Below are 13,242 nucleotides of genomic sequence, written 5' to 3'. Positions count from 1 at the left end.
TGATTCATCCTTTTTGGAAAATAAAGCACATGTTGAACATATTCATTTCTATACGTATATTCATCCAAACAATTATATACAACTGAATTTAAAACGAAAAACATTTTTCACTATAATATACAACTCACACTCAAATACACATATACGAGTACATGTATACATAAGGTTAACAATTATACAATTATGTGACCAACTTTTTTGTTATGTTTACAATGATAACAAATAAATATCTTTTCCATCGATTTTAAATGCTCCAAAAATTTGATCGATGTTTCATTAGCTTCTCATTTGTTCTACTTATAGTGCCGATCCTTGTGCCATCTCCTTCGGTTCTTTAGATCCTAGAAACTCATACTGGGAAACTTACGGGCTACAAAACCACCCACATGTTGCATGCCTCCCTCTTGGTTTTGTCTTCATTGTCATCCTGCAATTCCTCCATTGGCAAACTAAACAATATTGCCAATAAGCTTAACGCTTTCTGAAGAGATGTTTCTTCAGCCCTGTCGTGAAGAAGAGATTTTTTTAGTTATCAAGTTAGAAAATGAGACCTCAGTCATATTATCGCTAATACAGCCAAAAAAGTGTTCCAGTCCATCTCAGTTCAACCTATGAGTCAAGATGTATGATATTACAAAATTTTACCTAACATCCCTTGCAAGTTCTTTAGAGATTTGCAAGATATCACAAGGCCTTTTTGGAAAGGATAAAATCCTTTTCCTCCCAGACTTTTCATTGTTCTGGACAGGTGCATCATCTCTTGCAATGTTTTGTTTTGGTTTCTAAGATTAGCCCGTAAGCATTCCATGAAGACTTTCTATCGAAAGGCACTCCAGAACTGAATAAATCAAACCACTTATCAACAAGGCAAATGAACTGGATTGCGCTCCCCCAGTGCCTATCCACAATCAGACCTTTTTCTCCGAAGTGTTTGAGATTTTTGTGAGTGGCAGAGTGACTGTAACGATGATTTCACTGTCGTACCCTCCATACCTGTAACGCTTAAATGTTTTTCAAATAGTTTTCGAGTTGTCATTAGATCACCCTTACTTTTCTTAATTAGTTCCCTGACTCAATGTGAGCAGTCCTACAGTCCGATAACCTAGATCCATGGTCTAAGAAAGTGAAGTGTTTCTGATGAGTTTTATCAATGAGGAGCATCGGCAAATACATGTATTTCCTGCTGCAATAATCCGCAGGATTAACAATGTTGGATTAGTTATGCCATTGCCTATTGAATTCCATAACCATATTTGTTGCCCCAAGTCATTAACCTTACCAACTATCAGAAATCCAGCTCTATGCTATCTTAATGATGAATTCAAATAGGAGAATTATAGTTATATCGGTGTTGAAATTATAATGAATAAGTTATTTCCAAGGTCTGATCTTTACACATTGCACTTCTGATCTAGGTTCATATGAAGCCTCTGTGCCTTTATCATAAATCCATCTTTTTGCGACACTACACTTGTCGTCCGAAGGAAATCTATGAAGAATTAGATCCCTATTTTTTCGCATTTTTCAAAGTTCCCGTTTACTGCACAAGAGTTGGCTCATGTTGCTTAAACTGTTTCAATTGCAGTAAGAAAGGGAAAATATAAGGCCATTATTACGGACAATATCAATACCAAATATGTGGAAGCAAGGCCTACACTGGTTGTTTGTAAACAAACTGATCAGTCAGAGATCATCAAGGACCATAAGTAGACCGCGTGACGTCACAACCTCTACCTGCCCATGAAATCCCAATTTTTGGTCAGCTGTGAGAAGACCTTGTATTCTAGACCTTGTATATATATATATATATATATAATATATATATATATATATATATATATATATATATATATATATATATATATATATATATATATATATATATATATATATATATATATATATATATATATATATATATATATATATATATATATATATATATATATATATATATATATATATATATATATATATATATATATTACTAAAAGGACCTCATTCAAACTGGATGGTATTTAATGGAGTGTTTTTTATTCAAAAGTTACAAGCTTTCTTGGACAAACAGTCCACATTATCAAGTACCCGCACAATGAGCAAACGATAGTCCGGCTGTATTTATATCTGTGTGCTGGGTACTTTTAATCCTATAATTGCCTAGCTCTTCCTGTGTGACCTCCACCCTCTCTTGACCTTGGTCTTTCTCTGATCCCTGGTTCCAGATGTCCGTTTTTCCGTGCGTTCTCTTGCGTTTTTCTTCGTTTCCTTGCTACTGTGGAGTATATGATTTTTTCTAGATATGCTGTCTTCAAAGCCGTTTCCGGTGTTCCCTGCCATCGTGTTGTTGGCGCAAGTTATGAAGGCGTTCTCTACAACCAGTCTAGATGTTTTGTTGGTGTTCCTGTACAGAAAACTCATATTTTCCCAGTCTATTCTGTGATCATTTTCCCAACAGTGTTTGGCAACTGCCGACGTCTGATTATAATGCCTTATGTTCTGCAGATGTTGTTTGTTTGCTCTTTACATGATTTGCCAGTTTCGCCATAGTACCCTTCTTCACAGTCTAGACACACTGCCATATAAACCCCTCTAATCTCTTCCCCCTCTACTGACTTTTTGTTTCTAACTATTTTATTCCTAATGGTGTTTTGTAGCTGCCTATCAATTTGAAATTATTTAGCTTCCTGTTGATGGGTGCAATAGAGTTGTTGTCCGAACTGTAATTATTTTCTTTCCTACCAAATGTTCCTTTTCAATCCTTTCCCTCTCCCAAAATAGTTTTTCCTTGCTTTGATATGTGCCCACTCCCACCAATACTTAGGGTAGCCTAATCTCCTAAAACTCTCCTCAGGTAATCCAACTCTTCGTCTAAAAATTCGGGACTGCAAATCCTATAAGCCCTGATGGCCAACCCTGTCATTAATCCTATTTTTATTTCTTTCCTATGACTGGAGAACCTATGTATGTATGAATTGGTGTGTGTCTTCTTCCTATATACCTTGAATTTTAAATTCTCCCTACCCTCTTGACCAGGACATCCAAGAAAGGAATTTCTCCTTCCTCTCTTCTTCTAATGTGAACTTGATGTGTTCATTTAGTTTATTTATGTTTTTCTAAAAACTTGTGTAGATCTTCCCTTTCTCCTTGTAAATGATCAAGATGTCATCAACGTATCTTACCCATTTTACGATATTTAAGTTCCCTTTATTTACTTTGCCCACCTCTTCCTTTTCAAACCATTCCATAAAGATATTGGCTAGAATTGGTGAAAGACTTGAACCCATGGCCACGCCATTTTTTTTGTATGTAGTGGTTTTCGCCCACTTGAAAACATTAACGCTGAGGGCCGCTGTTAGCATTTTTATTAAAACGTCATGATCTAAATCGCATGTATAGACCCCCTCCTCCATATTCTTTTTATTATTTCCATAAATCGTCTTTACTGGTAACGTTAGTGAACAGGAAGTTACATCCAAACTTGCAAATTTGCAGTCTTTTACGTTAATTTTGGATAATTCGTCTATCAGGTTCATGTTATGTTTTAAATGCCCTTCGGATACTAAGCCTACCCATTTTCCCATTATGTTGGAAAGAAATTTCTCCAGCCTCCTCCACGGTGATCTGGCGTCGATGCCAAACGATCGGTCTTAGCGGCACCCTTCCTTGTGGATCTTAGGGCTACCATAAATATATGGGATCTCTGGACTTTCCATTGATTTTACTCTATGTTCTAATTCTTTTCTTTTGGTTTTGTCGTGGATTTTTGTCAACGCTTCCCTTACTTCTTTGTTAAAATTGCACTGTACCCCTAATGTCCGGTTCTTTGTTGCAAACCTCATATGTGTTTTCATCGTTTAACAGTTGTTCTAACTTATTCTCGTATTCTGCGGCGTCCATTACTACAACCGCCCCCTTTTTCTGCCTTACAAATCTTTATGGTAGCCTAAGATCCACAAGGAAGGGTGCCGCTACGACGCTGTCAAGAACCCCGAACATGCGCGTCGTAAGCCAGGAAATAATTTCTGATGAATATATTTGAAAAGCAAGAACCTCGAACGTCGTAAAGTCGGAACCGTCAGTAAACCGGGGACTGCCTGTATATATATATATATATATATATATATATATATATATATATATATATATATATATATAGTCGGTATAATGACACTAATAGGAAGCATGATCCAATAATTACATGAAGTCCATGGAATCTGGTGGCTACGGAAAAGGTTGATTTGTATACTGAGTCGGTAATTGTGAAGGGGGCTTCATAGTATTCTATGGCCTGGAGGGCTGTGAAGTATATACCTAGTGTGACAGTGAGAGCTAGCCTTTGGAAGGCTTGGGTGTGACTGGATGCGAGTAGGGCATAATGTGCTCAGGTTACTGTAGCCCCTAAAGCCAGTAAGATTGCTGTATAGATTAGAGGAATTTGAAAGGGGTTGGTGTTAATTCCTGCTGGTGGTCAGCATGTTCCTAGTTCTTCTGTGGAGGATAGTTTGCTATGAAAAAAGGCCCCAAAAAATGAAAAGAAAAAGAGGACTTCGGGGGCAATGAATAGAATTATTCCTCAACGAAGTCCGTTGACTGCTTTTGATGTGTGGATGGCCTTGATATGTTCCTTCTCATGTGATGTCTTGTCATCATTGAATTATTGTTGATAGGGTTGCTGTGATTCCTAAGATTAAAAGGTCTATGTTGAATTGATGAAATTATTTCACTAGTCCAGTGGTAAGTAATATAGCTCTGATGGATCCGGTAAGGGATCATGGTCTGACATGTGCTAGGTGGTAGGCATGATGTCCTTGTTTTGACATTAGTTTACTTCTCTGGCATAAAGGGTTCTTAGCATGGCAAGTACATAAGATTGAATCACAGCAACTGCTACTTCTAGAATTAGCAGAAGGGGAAACGCTAGGGGCGGCGTTCAACCCCCCCCCCATGCTGCTGACGGTGGGGGGCTGCCTGTCGAGCAACTGGGCAACATGGCAGCCACACGGAGCCGAGACCTGGGTAGTGGATGTCCTCCGGGAGGGATATCTACTACCCTTCGATCTCGGTCTCCCCCCACCTACTCTCCAGTCCGTCTCTGCACATACGTCCAAGGAACTCTGAAGGACTCCGCACTACAGCAAGAAGTGCAAGCCATGCTGAGCAAGGGTACTGTGGAAGTTGTGTCGGACCAGTCTCCAGGCTTTTACAGCTATGTCTTCCTTACAGAGAAAGCCACAGGGGATGGAGACCAGTCATAGACCTCTCTCCCCTGAACCAATTCATTCACCAGACTTGGTTCAAGATGGAAATGGTGCGATCCGTGCTTGCTTCCATCAGGGAGAACAACTTCATGCTTGTGGTGGACTTGAGGAATGCGTATTTCCAAATACCCATTCATCCGTCCCATCACAAGTACCTCCGCTTCATCCTCGGGAAGACGGTCTTCCAAGTCAGGGCGCTCTGCTTCGGGCTCTACCGCTCCCCAGGTGTTCACAAGAGTCTTCTCTCTTGTGTCAGCTTGGGCCCACTCGCACGGGATACGTCTATTGAAGTATCTCAATGACTGGCTCATCCTGGTGAGCTCCCACTCGCAGTTGCTGCAGGACAGGGATCGACTCCTTGAGTTTTGCTGGGATCATGGTGAATCTCGAGAAGTCAGATCTCACCCCCAAGCAGAGGATAAAGTACCTGGGCATGCTGATAGACACGGTAGCAGTGTAAGTCTTTCCCTCGAACTCTCATATCAGCAGGTTCAGGCAGGCAGCACAGCTGTTCCTGTCACAACAGGAGCAGCCAGCCCGGCAATGGCAAGTTGTCATTGGTCATTTGTCGTTGCTGGAGAAGCTGGTACCTCATGGGCGTCTGCAACTGCGGTCTCTACAATGGAGACTAAAGGAGTTCGCTGGTGGATGGACAACAGGAACCTCTTGATAGGAGTATCCCTGCATACTCCCCCTCCGGACATGCTGCTGTTCTCAGGCGCATTGACCGAGGGATGGGGCACACACCTGGAGGAGTTGCTGACTTCGGGAGTGTGGCACCGAGACGACAAGCACCTTCACATCAACAAACTAGAACTCAAGACAGCCTTCCTGGCTCTCCAAGAGTTCCGGGAGCGAGTGATGGAACACTCTGTGGTACTGATGAGTGACAATATCACGGTAGTGGCATACGTCAACAAGCAGGGCGGCCTAGTATCCCTCCTGCTCCACCAGTTGACGACACAGTTACAAGAGTGGGTCGTGGCTCACTCGGTAGAGCTGTCAGCCAGGTACATTCCAGGCAAGAGGAATGTCATGGCAGACAAGCTCAGCCACCAGAATGGTCCCTTCACTCGGAAGTCATGGAAAGGCTATTTGATCTGTGGGGGCGTCCAGTCATCGACCTGTTTGCCACCCAGCACAACAGAAAACTCCAGGTCTTCTGCTCTGTCATGCTGGACCCATGGGCCGTGGGACAACCTCGACGTTTACACCTTTCCTCCATTCTGTCTGATTCACCGAGTGATCAGCCAAGCGATGATCACTCTGAATCTCAGAATGATTCTGGTATCTCGACCTGCTAGCTCTCCTCTCCAAGGTGCCAAGAGAGATAACCCCCCCCCTGCCCAACCTGATGTGTCAACCCCACATGGAGTGGTACCACCAGGCAGTGCAGTCCCTGTGTCTTCATGGCTGGAGGTTATCCACCATCTCCTGCAAGCGAGAGGCTTTTTGCTTCACGCAGCAACAGAGATGGCTGGGTACCTCAGACGATCCTCCACAGCGGTATACCAGGGGAAGTGGTCCGTCTTCTGTGGTTGGTGTCGTCGACGGGGTATCTCTCCGGTTGGAGCTACTGTTCAGCAGGTCGCGGACTTCCTTGTCTTCCTTCACCGAGAGAAACTTCTCTCCATTTCTATTGTAAAAGGCTACCACGCCACACTCAGCCTAGTCTTGCATCTGAAAGGAGTAGTCATCTCTTCCTCCGAGATTTCCCTACTGATGAGAAGCTTTGAAAGGTCTTGCCCACCCAGGGATCTCAGGCCCCCTGCGTGGGATGTGACTCTTGTTCTAAAGAGCCTGACTCATGCACCATACAAGCCTTTACGAGAGTCATCAGACAGGGATCTGACCCTCAGGACCGTCTTCCTGCTGGCCCTGGCATCGGCGAAGAGGGTTGGTGAACTACACGGACTTTCCTTTGATGTTAAACACTCGAGGGAATGGGGATTGGTTAGACTCGATTTCATCCCAGATTTCGTAGCAAAGACTCAGAATCCTTTGGTCCTTGATGCACAGTTCGAGTCCTTCATGATCCCCTCCCTAGAGGACTTTGTAGGTAATGAACCAGACGAGATGCAACTGTGTCCTGTTAGAGTGCTGTGGCGCTATCTGAAGAGGATTCGACGTCTCTGGCCTGAGTGTCGACGACTCTTCGTTAGTACTGGCTCAACCAAGAAACAAGTGTCCAAGAACACGATCTCTTTCTGGCTTCGTGTGACGATAAGGAGAGTGTATTCTGCTGCTGGAGAAGACGACACCGGTACGCTTCGTCTGAGAGCTCACGAAGTCCACAGCATTGGTCCATCCTCACATTCTGGAAGAACATGTTGGTTCTGCAGGTGCTGAAGGCAGGTGTGTGGTCCCAACAGACCACCTTCACCTCCTTCTACCTCCAGGATGTTGCTCAACAAGTCCTTGGCCACTTTTTCCATGGGTCCTGTGGTGGCTGCTCAACAAGTTGTGTAGCTTACCCGGCTCCTCTAACAGGACAGGTTGCATCTCACCTAAGATGTACGGTTATGATTGGGAGAATGAATATGGAGTGACTGGCCTCTCTTCTTTCGCCCCATCCTGGCTCTCTTCCCATGAGCAGAGAGCGGATGTGCCATTGCATGCTGGATCTGGCGGTCATTGCAGGTAAGCACCCAACGGGAGCTCCTGTTCTATTTTCCATTCAGGTTTACAGAAGCAACTCCACTCCTTCCCCTTGCAAGAGTGGGGAAGGAGACCGTGACAATAAGACAAACCCAATGCTTGTGATTGCCTTAATGTCATCCAACTCCAAGTTCTTCCTAACCTACTTTGCATGAACTGACGATTCCTCTTTCATGCTAAGGGACCCAGAAGTCTGACAATTGATCCTGCGTTTCTTACAACCCGATCATTTTGTCAGAGGCAGTTTTCCCTTCCTTGCTCTATCAACCAGGAAGGGAAGACAGGATGTGGTGAACTCCAGTCAGTTCATAGAGACTCACTCAGATTCCTTCCCCCAACCAGTGAGTCTTCTCAATGTAAAGGACCAATGGTTTGTATGTCATGTTGGAACAAATCACAGTTTTTAAAAGTAAATTGTATTTTTCCTAACTACTGTATACAAACCCGAGGTCCTTTACATTACATTTCATGCCCACCTCATGCCACCCCTCAATCTGATACCTGGGCCGAAAGGCAAATTGGAATGTTTACATCTGGGCAGGCGGTACTCCCACCTCCCGGATGTTAGTTAACTGCCTAACCACCTTGTTCGAAAGTTCAACGGCCGTTTCCAGTCTACCCTGAAAGTAATTCCTAATATAAAGGACCTCTTGTTTGTACAGTTAGGAAAAATACAATTAACTTAAAAATTGTGATGTTTCTAATGAAAATAAGGGGAGCTACATTCCTTTCCCCTCTCATGTCATCGTACACGTCTCGAACAGTGCGATTTGAGCTTACGCAACTATGCACTTAGTTACATTTATGCACTTACGTACGCACACTCGATCATAGACGACCTCAACTTCAAATGGTTAACTTAACCCTTTCATATCTGTATAGTTATCACATCACTGTGGGCACATGAGCCCCGATGTGTCTGGGAGCACGCGACAGTGCGAAAAAATAATTATTTCGAAAATTCAGCAAAAATAGAGATTTTATGCCAACAACGTTCATTTTGCTGTCCTTTTTTTCTAAATGTTTATATTTTATGGTGGAATAGTCAGAATAAGAGTCCCAGCCCTCTAAATACAAAAATGTGAGTTATTTCATAAAAAAAAAAAAAAAAATCTTTACTTATTTTCATATTTTCGTTCAGAACCCAAAACTATGAATGTCAGGCGAATGAATTATTTTTTATGAGAAAGCCAACAAAATTCTCTAAATATCGACATATAAAAGAATGGAAAACGAATAAGTCCAGCTGGTGAAAAATTGATAGAAAAAGGGCAAGAAACAGAGCACTCTGCCCGGCGTATGGTGAGAATTATCGCTAGAAAAAAGATTGTTTTGAAGAGCCCTATCTCGGTTATTTTTCATAGAAATTACTTTGTAAATATACGAAACTGTAGAGGAAAAGTTGAAGAATAATGTGAGAGTCAAGAAAATGGCTTTGGTAACGGCAACAGTTTCATTTTGACGTTATAAATTGATTGAAACGAAAAAAATGTTACCGTTGTCAACATTATCGTTCGTAGCTCAAAAGCTATAACAGTTAGGCGAATGGATTATTTTTTATGAGAAAGCCAACAAAATTTCTAAATATTGATATATAAAACAATGAAAACGAATAAGTCCAGTTGGTGAAAAATTTATAGAAAAGAGGGTAAGAAACAGAGCGATTTGTTCGGGCGTATGGTGAGAATTATCGCTAGAAAAATTTTTTTAAGAGCCCTATCTCGGTTATTTTTCATAGAAATTACTTTGTAAATATACGAAAATGTAGAGGAAAAGTTGTAGAATAAAGTGAGAGTCAAGAAAATGGCTTTGGTAACGGCAACAGTTTCATTTTTGACGTTATAAATTGATTGAAACGAAAAAATGTTACCGTTGTCAACATTATCGTTCAGAGCTCAAAAGCTATAACAGTTAGGCGAATGGATTATTTTTTATGAGAAAAGCCAACAAAATTCTCTAAATATTGATATATAAAACAATGAAAAACAAATAAGTCCAGTTGGTGAAAAAATTATAGAAAAGAGGGTAAGAAACAGGGCGATTTGCCGGCGTATGGTGAGAATTATTGCTAGAAAAAGTTTTTTTGAAGAGCCCTATCTCGGTTATTTTTCATAGAAATTACTTTGTAAATATACGAAAATGTAGAGGAAAAGTTGTAGAATAAAGTGAGAGTCAAGAAAATGGCTTTAGTAACGGCAACAGTTTCATTTTGACGTTATAATTTGATTGAAACGAAAAAATGTTAACGTTGTCAACATTATCGTCAGAGCTCAAAAGCTATAACAGTTAGGCGAATGAATAATTTTTTTATGAGAAAGCCAATAAAATTCCCTAAATATTGACATATAAAAATGGAAAACGAATAAGTCCAGTTGGTGAAAAAATTGATAGAAAAGAGGGTGAGAAACAGAGCGCTCTGCCCGCCTATGGTGAGAATTATCGCTAGAAAATTTTTTTTTGAAGAGCCCTATCTCGGTTATTTTTCATAGAAATTACTTTGTAAATATACGAAAAAGTAGAGGAAAAGTTGAAGAATAAAGGGAAAGTCAAGAAAATGGCTTTGGTAACGGTAACAGTTTCATTTTGACGTTATAATTGATCGAACAAAAAAAAAGTTACCGTTGTCAACATTATTGTTCTGAGCTCAAAACTATAACAGTTAGGCGAATGAATTATTTTTTATGAGAAAGCCAATAAAATTCTCTAAATATCGACATATAAAACAATGAAAAACAAATAAGTCCAGTTGGTGAAAAATTGATAGAAAAGTGCGTAAGAAACAGAGCGCGCCGCCAGGCATACGGTGAGAATTATCGCTAGACATTTTTTTTGAAGAGCTCTCACTCGGATTTTTTCATAGAAATTACTTTGTAAATATACAAAAATGTAGAGGAAAGGTTGAGGAATAAAGTGAGAGTCAAGAAAATGGCTTTGGTAACAGCAACAGTTTCATTTTGACGTTATAAGCTGTTCGAAACAAAAAAAAATGTTACCGTTGTCAACATTATCGTTCGAGCTCAAAAGCTATAACAGTTGGGTGAATGAATTATTTTTATGAGAAAGCCAACAAAATTTCTAAATATCGATATATATGATAATGAAAATGAGATTCAGAGCCCTGCCTAAAATCCAGACGCCTCTTATGTGATGCACTAACAAATTTCCGCTAGTTTTACCGTAAAAAAACTTTGCGAAAGCATGTTGGAAACTGTTCTCGATTGACGCCGCTGTATGTAAACAGCCACACGTGTTTACCCAGCCTCGTGCACGCATGGTCTCTGACAGAAGTGTGGCCTGCCAGGCCTGCGTGGGTGCGATCAGCTGATGTCATTGTGAGAATTTTACTACGCCATGGATTTGCGATGCACAGTAGAGGAACTAAAAATTTATAGAAAATAGAGGATACCAAACAGAGTGTTTCCAATAATGTAATCCTACATTTTATAAAAAAATGTAAGATACGAGAGAGAAACGTGGGTAGGATCAGCTGATTTCATTGTGGGAAATTTATGCCTATGCCAGGGAATTGAGTTAAAAAATTTACTTTAGCCTATGGAAACCACCAACTGTCCGAAAATTAAAAATTTACGCATTTAAAAATGTCGGTAAATTTTACGAAAATTACGCCAGTCAGACAAGAAGGGGGTAGGGGGTTATTGCGTAATATGACATCAATTGGGCAGGAAAGGGTTAACATCTTGATAAGGTGAAAACCTGTTCGTTTTTCCAGTCCACCAATTATGAAGGGTATTGTCATTAATTTGAATGAAGGATTTCCATCATTACTTGTGGAGGGTTTGATATCCCACTTGAGGGCCTCCAAGACCCTTCCTGTGACTGCTGCTACCTTGACCATGACTACATCTATGGTCACGATGTCTACTGGTTCGAGAGCCACCACTATGGTGGTGGTTCCTTCGGTCATGCCTCCGGTAGTGTGCCCTCAAGTGATTCCCTCAACATCTTCCCTTGGTGACATCCTTCTCACTACCCTGTTGCCCAAGGCCTGCCGCAATCGGAATAAGAAGAGGAATTGGAAGTCATCATCGTTGTCTTCGTCTTCGTTGTGTGCTTCCACCTTTCTTCTTCCAAAGCTAGCAAGCAGAGGAAGAAGAAGGCTGCCTCTCCCAACTGTAAAAAGTCCTGTACGGCTTCTGATGGCCAGCCTTTTTCCACGGAAAAGGCTACAGGATCTCTGAGTTCATAGCATGCAGGCACTCAATAGGTGCCAGGGTCCCGTAACGGTGACGCCAGCCTACCGGTCCACTCACCTGGGAAAGGCAAGAGGAAGGTCCCCTCCCAGTCTCCTACTGTAGAGGCCCCGGCCTCTAAGAAGACTGAAGCATGTCTTTGGGACAGCCCCTGTCCACACTCGCGTGAATGGGTGTGCTCTCCCTGAGACAGCCCCCGTCCATGTTCGCATGAATGGGACCGCTCTCTCTGTTTGTGGCCATTGTCACCACAGATTGACAACCACCACGGCCTTCCTCACCTGGCGGGGCTTCGGCCTCTGGCAGGTCTGTGAAGGGTACTAGGCATCTCTCACCTGTCCCCTCCACCTCCTTGGGGTTTTCTGGGAGGCGGAGAGGCCTAGGGTTCGGGACTGGAAATGTTCATGCTTCCATCCCAGCACGACCATGGAAGCATACGCTAATGGGTACAGTCCTTGGACCAGACCAATCATATGCTCGAGTGGTAGAGGGATCTCCAGGGGGGCTCTGGCAAGCACCTCTCTCCTGCAGAGGGAGCAGGGAAAACCGTGACTTGGAAGGGCTCGAGGGCACTATATCCTAGTACTTGGACACCCCTGAGTTGCAGAGGAATTATTCAGAGATCGTCTATTTGATATGACAGTTCAGTGATCTCAAGGAAGAGACCATAGCTCCCCCCATGGACTGTCCATCAGCCCTCAAAGCTTTTTGGGGACCCCAAAAGGAACTCAAACCCTCGGTGGGCTTGCCATGGTCGGGACTTGCTGAAAGGGGTCTTGGACCAGGTGAATTCTCTTGTATCTGGGCAAGACAATTCGCTTTGGTCTAGCTGCTCATGTGAGACACTTCTTTAGCCTCTCACTCTCCAGAAGAGATACTATGTGACCTCGGAAAAACCTTTGCCAACTAAACAGGTTGACCCGGACCTGGTTCGCCTGTGTCCGGGTCTGTTGCTGGACCACCTCTGTGCAGAGGGGGTTTCCCTTTTGCAGCAGGAGGCAGCAGCACTGGAGTCGACTGCCATGGCAGCATTCCAGACGGCCTCCTAGATAGATCTTTGGTTCCTTGAAGTGGCCAAGGTCGCAACTTCCTCTTCGGGCTCTCATAATTCTGAG

At 42.4% G+C, this 13,242-nt stretch overlaps 1 protein-coding gene and 1 pseudogene across 7 annotated transcripts in view; one reads left to right on the top strand and one right to left on the bottom strand.

The window, feature by feature from the left end:
• LOC136848877 (BTB/POZ domain-containing protein 6-B-like) overlaps window positions 1–13,242 on the top strand; it is a 309,776-nt gene that overhangs the window by 34,685 nt on the left and 261,849 nt on the right. The gene's annotated exons all lie outside the window — the stretch shown is intronic.
• LOC136848933 (cytochrome c oxidase subunit 3-like) lies at window positions 4,154–4,820 on the bottom strand (annotated as a pseudogene).

Source organism: Macrobrachium rosenbergii, chromosome 2, assembly GCF_040412425.1.
Source record: "Macrobrachium rosenbergii isolate ZJJX-2024 chromosome 2, ASM4041242v1, whole genome shotgun sequence".
In the NCBI taxonomy this organism is placed as follows: domain Eukaryota; kingdom Metazoa; phylum Arthropoda; class Malacostraca; order Decapoda; family Palaemonidae; genus Macrobrachium; species Macrobrachium rosenbergii.
Note: the sequence above shows the minus strand (reverse complement) of the source record. Positions and strands in the feature narration are given on the sequence as shown.